The 15,500-nt window shown below is 41.4% G+C and overlaps 1 protein-coding gene and 1 long non-coding RNA gene across 2 annotated transcripts in view; both read left to right on the top strand.

Annotated features, from left to right (window-relative positions):
- The window catches only part of LOC120927312, a 20,541-nt gene extending 17,134 nt beyond the window's left edge, over positions 1–3,407 (top strand). Inside the window, exon 3 of the long non-coding RNA XR_005747066.1 lies at positions 3,307–3,407. This is a non-coding gene — a long non-coding RNA (uncharacterized LOC120927312). The remainder of the gene's footprint in view (positions 1–3,306) is intronic.
- The window catches only part of LOC120927310 (uromodulin-like), a 141,416-nt gene that overhangs the window by 89,534 nt on the left and 36,382 nt on the right, over positions 1–15,500 (top strand). The gene's annotated exons all lie outside the window — the stretch shown is intronic.

Here is a 15,500-nt window from a genome sequence, read left to right as displayed (position 1 = left end):
GCTAAGACAATGCCAGGACAATGCCAGAAGTTACTGCTCACCCCGACTATCACAGGAATGAGTTCTTTAATACCCACACACATGGTCCACTATCTGCTAGATGTGTTAGGAGCTGCTGCGACCGGGAGAGAGAGCGCATGTGAGGGGGTTTGAATTGGCTGGGAGTGTCTTAGCAAGGTCCTAGCAACAAGGTAGGACAGGACGATGCCCTTTCTGGGAGTTTTTTGAGAGGTCTTCTGGAGGTATGTAAATGGTAGATATGTGCATTCCCATTCGTGCGAATGTCATTTTCGTACGAAAATGTTAATTTTCGTACCCGCAGAATAATGTGTACACGAACAGAAAAAGGAATCCAAAACACAGAATGCAAATCATTGACGAAAATTCACGAAAATTATTGTCTAACAAGTAACGAACATGAATTAAACAGAATAACGAACCATCCCTCATGTACGAAAATAAAACGGTAACGAAAATATGAAACGATCAGAATACGAAAAAATCTCGTCGTACGAAAAACGAACGGGAACGAACAGGAAAACGGGCGTCTTACGAAAAACGAACGTAAACGAACCTACGGAACGATACGAAACAGAACAAAAAAAAACGAATTTTCTGTGCACATGTCTAGTAAATGGCCTACACCTATAGCAAGGGCATTATTTAAATCTGGCCAAAGCTGCACAGTTTTTTTTAGCCACCCTTTACAGTACCTGCATAGATAGTTTTTGGTAAAGGTGAACTAAACCTTTAATTGAATGTAAAAAATGTAAATAACCACCAAAATGGAAAACTACTTCTGTACAGTAGTTAAACACAAAGTTTACTGGCTCTTCAGGACCCCACAATTCAGAAAAGTGAAACACAGCAGCTTGGGGTGCTTATCAGTCATCAGTGTAGGGAAGACAGTATATAGATTGCACACCTTATTCTGTTCAATAATTATAGTTTAATTGTCTGACAAGAAAATAAGCTATCCTTTTTGATGTACAAGTATTAATATGTATTTAGCATTAGTAGGTAAAAAATGTATTATATTTAAATGAAGTATCTAAATATAATGGGCCAGATCCAGGGCCGTCTTAATAGCATCATGGGCCCCTGGGCAATGTAATGCTCTGGGGCCCCTTCAATGGAGACAGTGTAGGTAAACAGACATCAAGTAGGTAGGAGGCAGACAATCGGAGCTTCCCCTTTTGGATGGAGCTCCGCATTACCGACATGAACAATCATTCTGTACAGCAAAGAAAATACTTCATACATAAAGTAACAAAGCTGTTCTGTGCATATAAAATATCTGCTAGATTTATGCCTCCACAGCACTCTGACCCCTCTACACCCCAGATATCGCCCCAGCACTCTGACCCCTCTCCACCCCAGATATCCCCCCAGCACTCTGACCCCTCTACACCCTAGATATCCCCCCAGCACTCTGACCCCTCTACACCACAGATATCCCCCCAGCACTCTGACCCCTCTACACCACAGATATCCCCCCAGCACTCTGACCCCTCTACACCCCAGATATCCCCCCAGCACACTGACACCTCTACACCCTAGATATCCCCCCAGCACACTGACCCCTCTAAACCCTAGATATCCCCCCAGCACTCTGACCCCTCTACACCACAGATATCCCCCCAGCACTCTGACCCCTCTACACCCCAGATATCCCCCAGCACTCTGACACCTCTACACCCTAGATATCCCCCCAGCACACTGACCCCTCTAAACCCTAGATATCCCCCCAGCACTCTGACCCCTCTACACCACAGATATCCCCCCAGCACTCTGACCCCTCTACACCACAGATATCCCCCCAGCACTCGGACCCCTCTACACCACAGATATCCCCCAAGCACTCTGGCCCCTCTACACCCCAGATATCCCCCCAGCACTCTGACCCCTCTACACCCTAGATATTCCCCCCAGCACTGTAACCATATACCATAAAATACCCCTTGTAATGTGCCCCCACTACATCCCTGATACCCCCTACAATGTGGCCTCTCTACAGTCCTTACTTTGAGTCCCGAGCATTCAAGCTGCATGGGGCGGGGTCAGAGCATCACTGGCGCTCCGGCCCTGACCCTCCCTGCTGGCTATGAAGTAATAGGTATCATTCTGCACAGCATGGCGCATCGCTGCCAGCCTGCCCCCACTGTGTATCCATCACTCTCAATGCCATCATGGGGCCCCCCAATTTTGGGGCAGCATGGACTCAAGGATAAGCGGCTTTGGGGAAAGTGCAGGGGCCCCCCATGCAGCTGGGGCCCCTGGGCAGTGCCCAGATGTGCCCTCTCATTTAGACAGCCCTGGCCAGATCCACATAGAAATGGATCGGCGCAGCGTATCAGAGATACGCTACACCGCCGTACCTTACCTGGCGGAATTTCGAATCCTCAACGATTTTGCACCGTAAGTTACGGCGGTGTAGTGTATTTCTGGCGGCGGAATTCAAATCGGCGATTAGGGGGGCGGGTTTCATTTAAATGAAGCGCGTCCCCGCACCGAATTAACTGCGCATGCGTCGTCCCAAAATTTCCCGCCGTGCATTGCGCTAAATGAAGTCGCTATTTTTTAAAAGTAGACGTGAGTTACGTCCATCCCGATTCACGGACGACTTACGCAAAAAAAAAAAAAATTCAAATTTCGACGCGGGAACGACAGCCATACTTAACATGGCAAATCTAACTATACGTCGCAAAATACCAGCTTTAACTATACGCCGGAAAAAGCCGACTAGAGACGACGTAAGAGAATGTGACGGCCGCGCGTACGTTCGTGGATCGACGGAAATAGCTAATTTGCATACCCCACGTGGAAAACGACGAGAACTCCACCCAACGGACGCCGAAGTATTGCATCTATGATCCGAAGGCATACAAAGCCGTACGCCTGTCAGATCGAACCCAGATGCCGTCGTATCTTGGTTTGAGGATTCAAACTAAAGATACGACGCGGGTAATTTGAAAGTACGCTGGCGTATCAGTAGATACGCCGGCGTACTCGCTCTGAGGATCTGGCCCAATGTGTTTTATGTGTTTCAAAATACCAATCCTCAGATGAGAGAGCTGTAATTGTTTCATTTTTTTCAGACTTGTTTTACCTGGTAACCCACAAATAACAGACTTCCTCTCCGTTTGTTGTTATAACAGTTTCTCCATAGTATCTATGGTGTTGGTTGTCACACAAGCTGGACTTCAAACATCCACCTGTGTTAATTTCCAGTACATAGGGGTTCAATGAGACTAGTAGTTTATGCAAGGAATATAAGGATGTTTGTGTTGTGTTTTCATCTCACAGAAAGTTACAATGACACTACGAGATCAACAATTATTTTCTGTACCCGCTGAAAATGTTCTTAGAAAAAAAAAGGAAACCAATGCAACCAGCACCACTAGGAACTGGTAAGCTGCAAAATAATATTTTTTTGGGGTTTAGATATAACTTACCTGCTTACACTCTGGTTATTGCAGTCAGAATAATAGGAAAATGTGATTGTTTGGTAACATGGCTTATTGCAATTCTGCACTGCTTCGTTAAATAAGCCTTCTAGTGTCATACACTAAAAATTCTAATATATTTTTTAAAAGGATTGTTAAAAATATAGAAAATTTCCAGAGACGTACATTGTTTTAAAATGTACAGGTTATGTTAGCAGTGTGACCTGGGGGTAAGGTAGTTCTCTCTATGACGTGTGAACAGGCACATGAGGTCTGATCAGTCACATTCCAATGTTAAAAATTGCATGCTGTGTACATTCTCACTGAACTGAAGACTGTTGTGAAATTAACACCTGACTGACAGGAAGTGGGCACCAAATGAGTTAAAAAGGTAAGTCAGCCTTGGTCAGTTAGGACAGCCCTGGGGTTTTGGCATCATATTACTTTTTGCAATCTCCGATCATTTGGCCTACTTTATCGTTTGCTCCCACCCCCTCATCTATAAGGTCAGCTGTAAGTGAAGATTTCTGCATCTTTGGTCTTTGGTCTCATAAGGTAATCAGCTCATATTCAGAACCAGATACACCAGCAAAAATGAAGCTACACTTTGTCATTGCATTGGCTGTTCTTGTCGAGTATGCAGGTAAGTTGCTGCAGATTACCATAAATAAGTTGATCCTAAATAATATCTACACTAAAACTGTATTTTTGAATATTACAGCTTAACCTTCGGTATTTGTACAGATAATTTAGTAACAGTATATCCCTCATTAATACAGAATCATTTTAATATTTATTATAAACTTGTGTATTTCCAGCTTTGCTGAAAGGATGTGTTGAATTTCTCCCTATTAAAGCATTACTAAAGCTATAGAACCCAGAGCTAACTGGCACTCTTCCTGTGCCTATGATTCAATTCAGTAGTTACAGCAGTGGGTCTCTTCTTTATGTAAATTGGGTGCAAAAACTGGATGAAATAGGCACATGAGGCCAGTACTATAGGTGGCAAAGTAAAGAAGGGCCTTTCCCTGTATAATTATCAAGCAAATTATCAGAGGAAAATGCAGTCTTTCAACTATAGCTAATTTTACATGGTTTTATACTATTACACGTTGTCACAATATTCTAAGACATTTTAGGATCAGTCATTTACAAAAAAGACTCTGTGTAAAAAAAATCCTAGCAGAGGAATGTTGCTTTGGACACCTCAGGTTGTGTGCCTACAGACTCCCATGTAATGGTTATGTGGTGATGTAAATGGTCAATGATACTCCCAATCGTTATTTACAATCCCAACATTTGTTCAATACCTTGATGCTCCAACTCCAGTCAATGGGGTTGTTTTACTAAAAGAGCACCCAGCAAAGTAGATGTTCCCTTAGCTTAGTGAATAAATGGAAACTGCATTTACTCCAGCCATCCTACTATGGGGTTGATTTACTAAAGGCAAATAGCAAGTGAAGTTGCTCTAGATCTGAGAGGAACATGCAAGGAAAATAAACAAACTGCATTTTTGCAGAGCAACTGCACTTGAAGTGGATAGTATATTTGCCTTTATAAAAGGGGGGGAACCAATGCGCAAAACCACAACTAACCTAGGGTAACCTAACTAATAAACAGTGTATAAATAAATAAACAAATATATGCAGCAGCCACTACATGAAAGTGCTCACGCACCAATCAGCATATAAGAAAGAGGGGGTGTAGTGGCGCTTGCAGTAAATAAATAAATAAAATAGACAAGAAACGCACAGCAACGTGTGATAATGTCCAAAAAAATGTGTTCCACTCCAAATTCCTCTTTATAATCCTCTCGCATCAATGACTTAAGATGTGAAGGAGGGGATGTGTGAAGATAATGAGATCCAAACAATATTTAAGACTCAATGTCTAGAGTTCATACACAATCATATATGATGAAGCAAAATGTGGATAATTGCATTTGTATGAGTGAATCCATGTAACCACAAATAAACGTAGTAAAAGGGTGAACCCAAATGACAGTACGTGCACTATAATACTATAATAATAGGCAAAAAAAATGCACAGCAACGTGTGATAATGTCCAAAAAAATGTGTTCCACTCCAAATTCCTCTATAAACTCCTCTCACATCAATGACTATGATGTGAAGGAGGGATTGTGTGAAGATAATGAGATCCAAACAATATTTATGACTCAAAGTCTTGAGTTCATACACAATCATATATGATGAAGCAAAATGTGGATAATTGCATCTGTAAGAGTGAATCCATGCAACCACAAATAAACGTAGTAAAATGGTGAACCCAAATGACAGTACGTGCACTATAAAGTCTGTGCGTAAAAATATATAAATATATAATAAATAATGTTCCAGTTAGGTGCACTAATTAAATGTGCCAAATAAATAATGTTCCAGTAATCAAAGTGTCCCAAAAAAATTCCCATGCAAAAAACAGGATAATTGTATCACAGTGAACGTGGAATAAATAATAAAGTGCTTGATGCAAAAATTCCCAAAAAGTGCAATAGTGCTAGGTTAGAGGATGATGCTGCAATCCAATGCACGATCCATTCCGTGTAGTAGTGCAGAATCAGAAGGTAAATACTAGCCTCTCACCTCATGAAAGGCTAATTAGAGCCTTTAGGTAATATGAAGGTCAGCAGGGGATAGCTCTGGATCCAGGGCAGCCCAGGTAATTTTCATCACATAAGGTCCCAGGTAATTTTCATCACATAAGGTCCCAGCCGCTCTCAATAAAGCATAAGGCAAAACTCCATAGTGTAGTAGGTAGGAATAACATTTAATAACACATAGTATCACTTACAGTTAAAATCTTTGAACACCAGCAGCAACAGCAAACGGTTCACAGACAAACGAAATGACAGACAGCTAATCTCCGCTCTCGGCCGCGAGCGGAAATAACGTCACCGACGGCACTTCTCCAAACACCTGACGCGTTGCGTGGCTGAACTACGCCACTTAATCGTAGGTAAAGATTTTACCTACGATTAAGTGGCGTAGTTCAGCCACGCAACGCGTCAGGTGTTTGGAGAAGTGCCGTCGGTGACGTTATTTCCGCTCGCGGCCGAGAGCGGAGATTAGCTGTCTGTCATTTCGTTTGTCTGTGAACCGTTTGCTGTTGCTGCTGGTGTTCAAAGATTTTAACTGTAAGTGATACTATGTGTTATTAAATGTTATTCCTACCTACTACACTATGGAGTTTTGCCTTATGCTTTATTGAGAGCGGCTGGGACCTTATGTGATGAAAATTACCTGGGACCTTATGTGATGAAAATTACCTGGGCTGCCCTGGATCCAGAGCTATCCCCTGCTGACCTTCATATTACCTAAAGGCTCTAATTAGCCTTTCATGAGGTGAGAGGCTAGTATTTACCTTCTGATTCTGCACTACTACACGGAATGGATCGTGCATTGGATTGCAGCATCATCCTCTAACCTAGCACTATTGCACTTTTTGGGAATTTTTGCATCAAGCACTTTATTATTTATTCCACGTTCACTGTGATACAATTATCCTGTTTTTTGCATGGGAATTTTTTTGGGACACTTTGATTACTGGAACATTATTTATTTGGCACATTTAATTAGTGCACCTAACTGGAACATTATTTATTATATATTTATATATTTTTACGCACAGACTTTATAGTGCACGTACTGTCATTTGGGTTCACCATTTTACTACGTTTATTTGTGGTTGCATGGATTCACTCTTACAGATGCAATTATCCACATTTTGCTTCATCATATATGATTGTGTATGAACTCAAGACTTTGAGTCATAAATATTGTTTGGATCTCATTATCTTCACACAATCCCTCCTTCACATCATAGTCATTGATGTGAGAGGAGTTTATAGAGGAATTTGGAGTGGAACACATTTTTTTGGACATTATCACACATTGCTGTGCATTTTTTTTGCCTATTATTATAGTATTATAGTGCACGTACTGTCATTTGGGTTCACCCTTTTACTACGTTTATTTGTGGTTACATGGATTCACTCATACAAATGCAATTATCCACATTTTGCTTCATCATATATGATTGTGTATGAACTCTAGACATTGAGTCTTAAATATTGTTTGGATCTCATTATCTTCACACATCCCCTCCTTCACATCTTAAGTCATTGATGCGAGAGGATTATAAAGAGGAATTTGGAGTGGAACACATTTTTTTGGACATTATCACACGTTGCTGTGCGTTTCTTGTCTATTTTATTTATTTATTTACTGCAAGCGCCACTACACCCCCTCTTTCTTATATTTGCCTTTAGTAAATTAACTTCCCAGTGTAAGGAAAACCCTGTATTTTACTTCCTTTACACATGACAGGGTATTCAACGTTTGCTTTATTCACTAAGCTAAATGCACATCACTTCTTTAACCACTTGACCACTGGGCACTTAAACCCCCTTCCTAACCAGACCAATTTTCAGCTTTCGGTGCTCTCACAATTTGAATGACAATTACTCAGTCAAACAACATTGTGCCCATCTGAAATTTTTGTCCTTTTTTTCCCACAAATAGAGCTTTCTTTTGGTGGTATTTGATCACCTCTGGGTTTTTTATTTTTTGCGCTATAAAAGAAAAAACACAGAAAATTCTGTAAAAATTAAAAAAAAAAACTTGTTTCTGTCATATTAGCAGGTATTGCAGAGTATTGGGGGTATTGCAGAGTATTGGGGGTATTGCAGAGTATTGGTGGTATTGCAGAGTATGGGTGGTATTGCAGAGTATGGGGGGTATTGCAGAGTATGGGGGGTATTGCAGAGTATTGGTGGTATTTCAGAGTATTGGTGGTATTGCAGAGTATGGGGGGTATTGCAGAGTATGGGTGGTATTGCAGAGTATGGGTGGTATTGCAGAGTATGGGCGGTATTGCAGAGTATGGGGGGTATTGCAGAGTATGGGGGGTATTGGTGTTATTGCAGAGTATTGCGCAGGGATGGATGGCTGGATCTGTGGCTGCATTTGTCACAGATCCAGCCCACAGCAGCTGCTGCTGCTGGTTCCTGTTCTCCTCCCTCTCCTCTCACTCTGTACCGATCGGTACAGAGAGGAGAGGGAGGAACCGGCGTCATCACATGACGCTGGTTTGTTTGCAAGTGATCGCTCCGTCATTTGACGGAGCGATCACGTGGTAAACGGCTATCAGCGGCAATTTACCGCGATCTGATGATTCCGGGAGTGCGCCCCAGGCTCACAGATGATTCCGGGAGTGCGCCCCAGGGGGCATGCGAGAGGAGGATTCTGGGAGGACGTCCCAGGGACGTCCTCCCAGAACAACTCCACCGCGCTGTAGACGTCTTTTGTCTATGGCGCGGTGGCAAAGAGGTTAAATAGACATTCTTTATAATGTAGTAAATTACCACAAAAGAGCTATTTTTGGTATAAGAGAGGTAAAGTCCTCCAGTGGGAAAACACTAGCCTGGATATTTCAGGTTTCCTAAAGCGGAGTTTCCACCCTGAAATTTTTTTTGCATATTCACTGTCCTTTTTTACTTACCAGAAACATCCTGTTGCTATGTAGTGGCTGCTAATCTGCCACTTCCTGGTCCACGGCTCTTCTCGTCACTTCCTTCCTCGCCTGTGCTCCTGGGAAATGTGAGTCATCATTTACCATGAGTCATGGGCAGTACTGTGAGCAAAAATTGCGTTATTTCCCGATAGGAAATTATGCAATTTAAAGCAGTTGCCATAACAACGGGATGGGACCTTCCTCTGTCGCCGCCCGTTGTTATGATAACTTTCTAAACAATCGGCGCTACGGTTACCCAGCATGCACCTCTCCATCGGTAATCCAGGAAGAGATTGCTATTGGGCTTCACATGCCCACAATCATCATGGCAACGGCCATAAGAGGATTTTATTAATAGTAAGTATAAAAAAAATATTTATAATTCAGACCTACTAGCAAACATCTATAAATTTATTTGTGTAATTTAAGCATTATGATGGGATGCCTAGAAAAAAAAAAATCTGTGGCCGAAACTCCACTTTAAGGTTTTTTTCTTATTTTGTTCATTTTTGCCTTTCAGTTCAAGCCCAGCACTAAAACATTACGAATTTGTAATCTCTACCACTTAACCCACAAGGAAACAATTACAGTGCCTTGAAAAAGTATTCATACTTCTTGAAATTTCCCACATTTTGTCATGTTAAACCAAATGTGTTTTATTGGGATATTATGTGATAGACCAACACAAAGTGATACCTAATTGTGAAGTGGAAGGAAAATGGTAAATGGTTTTCAAACTTAAATATGTGAAAAGTGTGGTGTGCATTTGTATTCAGCCTCCCTGATTCAATACTTTGTAGAACCACCTTTCGCTGCAATTACAGTTGCAAGTCTTTTTGGGGATGTCTCTACCAGATTTGCACATCTAGAGAGAGACATTTTTGCCTATTCTTCTTTGCAAAATATCTCAAGCTCTGTCAGATTGGATGGAGAGCATCGAACAGCAATTTTCAAGTCTTGCCACAGATTCTTAATTGGATTTAGGTCTGGACTTTGACTGGGCCATTCTAATACATAAATATGCTTTGATCGAAATCAGGGGTCTGCTGGCCACAATCCGGCCCTCCTAAAGTCTGAAGGACAATAAACTGGCCCTTTGTTTGAAAAGTTTGGAGACCCCTGATCTAAATCATTCAAATGTAGCTCTGGCTGTATGTTTGGGGACATTGTCCTGCTGGAAGGTGAACCTCTGCCCCAGTCTCAAGTCTTTTGCAGACTCTAACAGGTTTATTTCTAAGATTGCCCTGTATTTTGCTCCTTCTATCTCTCCATCAACTCTGACCAGCTTTCCTGTCCCTGCTGAAGAAAAGCATCCCCACAACATGATGCTGCTGCCATAATGTTTCACGGTCGGGATGGTGTGTGCAGGGTGATATGCAGTGTTAGCATCCTGCCACACGAAGCTTTTTGCTTTTAGATCAAAAAGTTCGATTTTTGGTCTCATCTAACCAGAGGACCTTCTTTCACGTGGTTGCTGTGTCCCCCACATGGCTTCTCGCAAACTGCAAACAGGACTTCTTATGGCTTTCTTTCAACAATGGCTTTCTTGCCACTTTTCCATAAAGGTCAGATTTGTGGAGTGCACGACTAATAGTTGTCCTGTGGACAGATTCTCCCACCTGAGCTGTGGCTCTTTGCAGCTCTGCCTGAGTTACCATGGGGCTCTTGGCTGATTCTCTGAATAATGCTCTCCTTGCCAGGTCTGTCTATTTTGGTGGACGGCCATGTCTTGTTAAGTATGTAGTTGTGGAAGGGTTGTGAGTGATTCCGCGCAAAAGAATAGACAGAGCAAATTTAAAACAGGAAAAAAAGGGGAAAGAGAACTGCTGCCCCTACAGATACAGCCACCTGAGTGGAGTACAGATAATTGATTGAGAAGGGTGTAGGTGTGGCGCTGTTACTATAGAATTATGTAACTACACAGTTACAGAACGTCTTTGCGTCACTTCCGGTCAGGGCCGTGGATGGAATTTTTTTGGCGCCTGAGTTTTTTAATACTTTTGCTCAAATGTGAGTATATGTTCATTGTTCTTTGAATAATAAAAAGTTTATAAGCGGTATTATGCTATGGGCATTTTCTTCTTTCTCATATGCTAATATTGGAGGATCGCATTAGCAAACAGAATATTCCCAGAGTGCTGCACAGTGGCATATACTGTGGCTGCGTAGCACCCCCTGGTGGGGTAAGGCAATCTAGTGTGTGAATTTATAATAGGAGCACGAATAAGATCACCAACACTAATATTACCCTAATTAAGAGGGCAGGAAAAGGCATTTTCTTTGAAGAGCACAAGTCAGTTATTTTAAATTGCGCACATAACGTCATAAGGACTGTTTTACTATTTGAATTTTATTATTTGTATTTTTATTAAATTTTTATTATTGTCATCTTTACTACTCTATCAAGTTTGCCTTAACTTTCCTTAACCATTTAAGTTGTGTATTTACTCACTATAATATGACAGACTGTTGTATGCACTGGTATATGCAATAGCTTTTTGCACCAATAGCAGGGGGTCTAACCCCCACACATATTAAGAACACGTTTCACGATACTAAGCAAGTATAGAGGAATTCCTTTGTAAAGGCCTGATTTCAATACAGGGGGTGTAACCCACATATATTACCAGCAATTTTTAAGTTAATTGATTTTTAAGCCATTTGCAGTGCTGCACTTTATAACCTAACCCTGCTTTAAACTTCTCCACAACTTTATCCCTGACCTGTCTGGTGTGTTTCTTGGCCTTCATGATGCTGTTAGTTCACCAAGGTTCTCTAAAAAAACTCTGAAGGCTTCACAGAACAGCTGTATTTATAATGAGATTAAATTACACACAGGTGGACTCTATTTACTAAGTAGGTGACTTCTGAAGGCAATTGGCTCTGCTAGATTTTAGTTAGGGGTATCAGAGAAAAGGGGGCTGAATGCAAATGCAGACCACATATTTCATATATTTATTTGTAAAAAAAAATGAAAACCATTAAGCATTTTCCTTTCACTTCACAATTATGTGCCACTTTGTGTGCATCTATCACATAAAATCCCAATAAAATACATTTATGTTTTTGGTTGTAACATGACAAAATGTGGAAAATTTCAAGGGGTATGAATACTTTTTCAAGGCCCTGTAAAGTGAAGTTCATTCAAATATTAACAATATTTAACTGCTTGCCGACCGGCTCACGCACTTATACTTAGGCAGAATGGCACGGCTGCGCAAAGCAACGTATCTATACGTTGCTTTGAATTTTCCTGCCGCGAGCTTCGTGCCTGTGGGACCCGCGGATTTGATGTCTGCGGTGTCCCGCGATCTTGTCACGGAGCTGCAGAACAGGGTGATGCCTGTGTAAACAAGGCATTTCCCTGTTCTACTTTGTGACAGGACACTGATATACTGCTCCCTGTCATCGGGAGCAGTAAACAATGTCGTGTCACAGGTAGCCCAGCCCCCACACAGTTAGAATCACTCCCTAGGACACACCTAACCCCTTCCTCCCCCCTAGTGGTTAACCCATTCCCTGTCAGTGTCATTTACACAGTAATCAGTGCATTTTTATAGCACTGATTGCTGTATAAATGACAATGGTGGGAAAATAGCGTCAAAAGTTTCCGATGTGTCCGCCATAATGTCGTAGTCTCAATAAAAAATTGCAGATTGCCGTCATTACTAGTAAAAAAAAATATATGAATAAAAATGCCATAAAACTACCCCCTATTTTGTAGACGCTATAACTTTTGCGCAAACCAATCAATATACACTTATTGGGATTACCAAAAATATGTAGAAGAATACATATCGGCTTAAACTGTGGGAAAAAAATGTTTTTTTATATATTTTTGGGGGCCATTTATTATAGCAAAAAGTAAAAAATATAGTTTTTTTTTTAAATTGTCGCAATTAACGCAAGAAAATTAAAACTGCAGAGGTGATCAAATGGCACCAAAAGAAAGCTCTATTTGTGGGGAAAAAAGGATGCCAATTTTGCTTTGATACCACGTCGCACGACCGCGCAATTATCAGTTAAAGCCACGCAGTGCTGAATCGCAAAAAAATGGCCTGGTCATTTAGCAGCCAATTCTTCCGGGGCTGACATAGTTAAATCTACTCCCATCCCTATTCTAAGCCTATTCTATCTAAAGGAAAGATGTGCATACTTACCTATTCTGAGGGCATTCCTGTGCAGTCACATGATCAGGTGTCAGTGCCGCCTTTAGTGTAGAGGAGGGACAGCCAACTACGGATGCCCCATAGTAAGCCTATGGGTGATGCCATTGCCCAGGCTCTGCAGCCGTTGTAGGCGATCTCTCTTCTTCACTGAAGTCGGCACTGGGGCCCAATCATATGACTGGCATGGAGCACCCTCAGTATAGGTAAGTATACAGATCTATCATTTACAGGATACACAGAATAGACTTAGAATGAGGGTGGAAGTAGAATTGAGTATAGTTAGTGTTTGACTTAGCTTCCACTTTAAGCTGTCCATTTCAGCTTGTTCCCGATAAAGCGTCAAAATTCAATCAGTGGTTGGCCCTGTCAGCCGCCTTCTACCTGACTTTCCTTGTTTGAAAAATTGTAGAAGCTGGTCGGAAAACCATCAGCGGAACAGCAACTGCATCCAAACAGATGTAGCTGCTGTCCAGATATTTTGACAGCTGGTGGAACTGGCTGTGAAAATATATGGCAGCCGCTGGAACTTCATTCATGTGTGGATGGAGAAATCTGTTAGATTTTTTTGTTCAGCCTGCAGGTCGACTTTAGAGAATGGAAGAAAGTGTGGGAGATATTTTATTGAATTATGTACATGCAGAAGACCTGAAAGGCAGATTGTACACAGATTACATACCAATTCTAATTAAACTGTGATTGGCTATACGTAGATCACAAAAAAAAAACAATGGCAGTTGTTTCTTTAATCAGATCGTTTACAGTTCACATATACAGCTACAAATATACGAAATGTGTGTGTGTATGTGTGTTAGTGCATATACTGTATATATATATATATATATATATATATATATATATATATATATACACTTGTATATGTAAAATTTATTGTATACATCACTTTAGAATACAGCCTTTGACTCTTCCTTCTCTCTTCCCATTTCTAGGTGCTCAGTGCATAAATCCATTAGACCGTAAGTACACTACATGTTTTAAAAAGACAGGAAAACTGTATAATAAGCCTTAACATTAAATGAATAAATATTACATGTGAGACACAGATTTTTAGATGATGCAGTTTGACGGTTCATAGCCAGACTGTTAATATTCAGCATCAGCACTCATTCATCAACTCAATCACTTAGACAGGCCAGAGATTGGTGAGAATTTATTTTCTGTACCCCGGTTGATTCCACCATCAACACAGTCAGTGTTTTCCCGGCGGTGAGGGGGGACAGTCCCTGCAGGGAGAACACAGTGATGATTGCTAGTAGCTGGCTGGTAATAATAACATGCAGAGAATCTGTCATGCTGGTTGTACCCAAGTCGATCGATGGATGGGTACATTCAGCCTACCCAGAAATGGTTTGAATCTCGGCAACTTCAGCGGGGATCATGGAACCATCTATGGGCTGGGGGCAAATAAAGTGGAACTTACCTTTTTAGATGAAATTCCATTTTGAGATTCATTCCCAGCTCTCTACACCCAAGTGTCTGCACAAAAGTAATGGATTATATATATATATATATATATATATATATATATATATATATATATATATATGTATATATATATATATATATATATATATATATATATATATATAAATATATACAGTATATAAATGTTTTGTGTTGGTATTTTTTTTATTCTCAAATACCTGTTAACCCCTTTATAGTTTTTAGGCTTAGATGCCCAGACCACGTTTAGCAGTGTTGGTGTGTATCAGTTTACTGGACAATAACTCTAGGACCAATTTTTCTTAGTGACAGCAGGTCTGAGAACTTGGAGCACACACAGTTGCACATTCCTAGTTCTCAGCTGGGAGCGTTGTCATAGTAAATGGACGTTTTACATTAGGGCTATAAAGTCATTGCCGTCAAAGCGGCATAATGGCGGGCGGTGCTCAATATTTGGGGGGTGTGGCGGCAATCCAACAACAGCGCCCCCCCTCCGCGGGAGTTGGACTGGAAAGCGACAATCCCCCCTCCCCCTCCCCACAGGAGACAGATTTAGAAGGAGGTGATCAGAGGCCTCCTAACCATTAGAAGGCAGATGATAAGGATCTGGGGTAGGGCTGCTGTTCCTCGCTCCGGTGCCATTTCTTCTCCTCCCAGGCAAACAGGAAGTGGGTCCTGAGACCCGATTGGCCTGGAATCCTAAGACTCCTTGGCTAATCGGGTCCAGATTGGCCAGAAGGAGAATCAGAAAGACAATAGCGCTTAAGGCGCCCCGAGCCTACCCTTTTCTGAAGCCAATTAGAGCCTCAGGCTCTAATCATGTTCTTTAAAAAAAAAGTGGAAACTAGTGCCCTGCATGTAGATTAGGGTCCAGGCGCATGGATTGGGGAGGCA

Source organism: Rana temporaria, chromosome 2 (assembly GCF_905171775.1).
Source record: "Rana temporaria chromosome 2, aRanTem1.1, whole genome shotgun sequence".
NCBI lineage: Eukaryota > Metazoa > Chordata > Amphibia > Anura > Ranidae > Rana > Rana temporaria.
Note: the sequence above shows the minus strand (reverse complement) of the source record. Positions and strands in the feature narration are given on the sequence as shown.